The 3,725-nt window shown below is 51.3% G+C and overlaps 1 protein-coding gene across 1 annotated transcript in view; it reads right to left on the minus strand.

Moving 5' to 3' along the window:
- Positions 1–1,054, minus strand: part of LOC115547180 (protocadherin-1-like) — a 102,959-nt gene extending 101,905 nt beyond the window's left edge. The window contains 1 exon segment of the mRNA XM_030361173.1: positions 456–1,054. The gene's annotated coding sequence lies outside the window, so the exon portion shown is untranslated.
- Between the last annotated feature and the right edge of the window lie 2,671 nt (positions 1,055–3,725).

A 3,725-nucleotide genomic window follows, 5' to 3' on the forward strand; every position in this document is an offset into this window, starting at 1 on the left:
CGGAGAATCCGATCGGATCAGAGTGGAACCTTCGACAGCAGCTCGAGCTGCGCACTAAAGCGTCGGCCAGACTCCCATACAGAGACCCCCGCTGCGCCTCGTGAACAGTCTAGATACCGGGGGACGAGTTGGAGTCTTGTGGACGAGGTGCACTCATACAGGCTGGAGCTGCCGCGTCGCACCCCAAAGTACAGCACCAGAGGAGCCTCTATGAGCCCGTCCTCCTCGGGAGAGACCCCCCCGTTCTCCGGAGGAGAGACCCCCCCCCCCCCCAGATTATAACGCATTTCCTTCCGATTCGCCATTAGTTGCATTTAAGCCGCTCAGCAGTCACGCCTGACCAGTCCAACTTTCATTTTTGCAATCATCATCATCGGAATCGATGACTTCTTATTCTACCCCACGTTTGAATACCTGAATTAATAGCCTACCCGATTTCATACCCTTTTTAATACCTGTTTGGATGACTTCTCCGTTGTGCGTCTGTCGCGTAAAATCCGCCTTGAGCGAGTATTCCCGGCGGCTCCAGAGGCAGGTTTCTAACCCTCAAACCTCCCCGTCTGTGGCAGTGATGAAATAACTTCACTCGGCGGATCCATGAGCTTCAGAAGTTCCCGGTGAAAACCCCGCTCTCCATGTCACCGGCGGTTGAGACGAGAACCTCGCGTCCCGAGGCGGGGGTCCGGCTTTAGTTGTCCCCGCAAAATGTTGGTTCTGTTCTGTGGCGGAGAACTGGTGGAGTCAGACCTGATGGATTCAGACGTGGTGGTGGGAGACCAGAAGCGTTAGTCCAACGGGGAGGGACGGGGATGCCATTGCTCCGACTCGACAAACTGATGGCTCTGGAGACGAGGATCGCCTGACGCATCCGTCTGGACCAACTTTGTCCGGCGATCAGACTGAGGGCGTTCAGGAACCGAACCGAGCGTCACCGAACAGAACCGAACCGTGTCCCCCCAGAAGCTCGCGGTAGCCCGGGACCGAAGAGAGAACCATCTGTAGCATCAGCTGCGGAGCGACTGATGAGATAGCGTCGTTAGGGTTCTCCCCCCCCCCCCCCCCAACACTCTCTCCCTTTCTCTCTCTCTCTCTCTCTCTCGCTGTCTCTCTCCCTCCCTATCTCTCGCAGTCTCTCTCCCTCTCTGTCTCTCTCCCTCTCTCTACAGTGGTCCACTAGTCCGCGCGTGGGAGGAGGTGGGCTGGCAGAACGCACCAACACACAATTATCTCTCTCACATACACACTGACACACACACGCACACACGCACACACAAACACACGCACACACGCACACACGCACACGTGTCTGGACGGGGAATCGATAGGCTGAGTTAAGACGGTGTTGAACTTATCGCCACTTAGTCGGTTCAGCGGGACGCAGTTGGGAACCGGCAGACTCTATGCTGGTTAACACTCTGCCCTCCGTGACAGATACCTACCGTCTATATGTTTTGTGTTCGTATCGATTCCAGAAGGTACACGTAGCCTACTATTTTTGTTTTTTTTTATGCGTAAGCATCAGTTGAAATTGCATTCCTTAGCTATGAGAAACGCCAGAAATATGGAGTGTGGATGAAAGCGTCTTTAGTGTTCGTCCATCTGTCGCCCCCTTCAGGCGGCTCTGACAGGGAGGAGGGGTCGAGCTCTCCGCCGGCGAGAGGGAGGGGGTGAGGGGGGGGGGGGGGGGGGGGGGGGGGGGAAGATGTGTTGTGACGTCACGTGGCAGTCCAAACGTCGACCACAATTAATGGACAGGCTCGTATCGATAAAGAGAGAGGGGTCATAGATATACACCCCAGAAAGATACAACTACATAAATGTAATAACTACACACACATATTTGCATAAAACACCCGAGTCCTTAATAAACATAACGGGGTGAATAATGCAGCAGGGTTTATTATAAAACAGCCAAACATCAACTAAAGCGATGCAGCCGACCAACGTATCGCCGCGCCGCGAGCACTCCGTGACGGCGGATAGCATCGCTCCCGGTGTGAGGCGGGAAATGGACCAGAAGCAATGACTCAAGCGCAGGGGGGGGGGGGGGAGAGAGAGAGAGAGAGAGGGAAGCTACCCTTGAGCAATGTGTGCTCTGGAGAGAACGCAGTGTCCAATCATCCCGGCCATTTTCAAGCAAGCAGGAAGGGAAGGGAGTCCTTCCTCCTTGTGTGAGGGGGGCCCCTCCCCGGCCCCTCATTACCGGGAGCCCAGCGCTCACTCCCCCCTCCCGGGCGCCCAATAGGGCTCCCAGCTCCAGCCCCCGCCGCCCCGAGTCAATCACATTAAAGACCCCCGCGCGCCCCCCCCCCTCGCTGTGGAGCATATTAATAACATTAAGAGCGGCTCAGGAACCAGAGACTTCCTGGACGTTACCGCTCAGAACAAGAGCAGAGCGGGAGAGCGGGCAGGAACCGTACATCCAGGCTGCGGTCTGAGCTGCTGGCGGCTGGTCCTGGCTCCACTTTACGACGTCGTGGTGTCCTGTAACGGGGCCCACACACACAGGTGGAGGGTAATAAGCAGTGTAACAGAGTGTTACTCGGTATGTGACTTAGCGTCAGTGCAGGGGGGGACAGTTAGTGTAATAAGTTAGTGTAGTAAGTAGGTGTAAAAAGTTAAGGATTGTTCCATAGCATTGTTACGTAACAAGTGCATGCTGGTGTAACCAGGTTGAAACGACGTGTTTTAGTTTTGTTGAAATGTCACCAAATGCTGATTAATATGAAGCCAGTGTGTGTTTAAGTTATGTTCAATGTACCTTTTTGTAACCTGTTCCAACTCCCATGTTAATGTGTTTATTATACCTGTACTGTCGCTTTAAGAAAAGTTTGTGTTTAGTGACGTATATGCAGCGCCAAGCTCAGAATGCGGTTATCTATCTGAGTGGAGGTATGTTGTTGTATTTGTCCTCATATTTGAGCATATAAATCGTTTTGTAGACAATGAAAATGTTTATGTGAACATGCTACAGCGCTGTTATATCAGCTAACGCTTTGCAAATGCACTTTTTGTGAGTTTTATTGTATTCTTCGTTTGCAACTGACGTCACAGCTAATTAAAATTCGTAACCAAACCGGAAGTTGGCCATCTTGGTAGGAAAGCCATCACAACATTGTGCCCCGCTACACTTGTTTCAGTCACATTAGAGTGGAGGTCATTCAATCGCCAAGCGCGTATCTAACCTCAATTGTTTCGCTATTATATTATTTTGTTTGGCGAATAATGCCTACCAGCTTTGCTTTGCACGGTTGTGCGAGTCATTTCATACGGGTGAATGGGAATTGCAGTTTTTTTAGGATTCCAAAAGTGATCACAACTCAAGGTGAGCGGACGCGCGAGTTGACCGAGGAGCGACTTTGATTTCAAACATCTACCGGGGCGACAGGGCACAAATAAATCAAATAAATAAACACTTGTATTTGTGGTAATCACTTCATAACTGGTAAGTTTTGGGGCTCAATCCATTTGTGAGAGGTTCTTTGCGAGAGTTTTTGCGCCTGCAGTTCTAAGTTTGTTTTTACCAGGAAACCCTTAACCCGTAATCTACGCTCGGTAAAAGGGCCAGATCCTCCCTAAAATCAGACTTTTTCAGCTTGTAGGGATCGAAACCTAACAGGTTAACTTTCTGCTGGTATCAGCCCCTGGCGGGACCACTTAAATTTGAGAAATATTCAGACATTTGTATCGCACTATTGTGTTCGCGGCTAGAAGACGCCTTTGTT

The sequence above is a fragment of the Gadus morhua genome, chromosome 7, assembly GCF_902167405.1.
Source record: "Gadus morhua chromosome 7, gadMor3.0, whole genome shotgun sequence".
In the NCBI taxonomy this organism is placed as follows: domain Eukaryota; kingdom Metazoa; phylum Chordata; class Actinopteri; order Gadiformes; family Gadidae; genus Gadus; species Gadus morhua.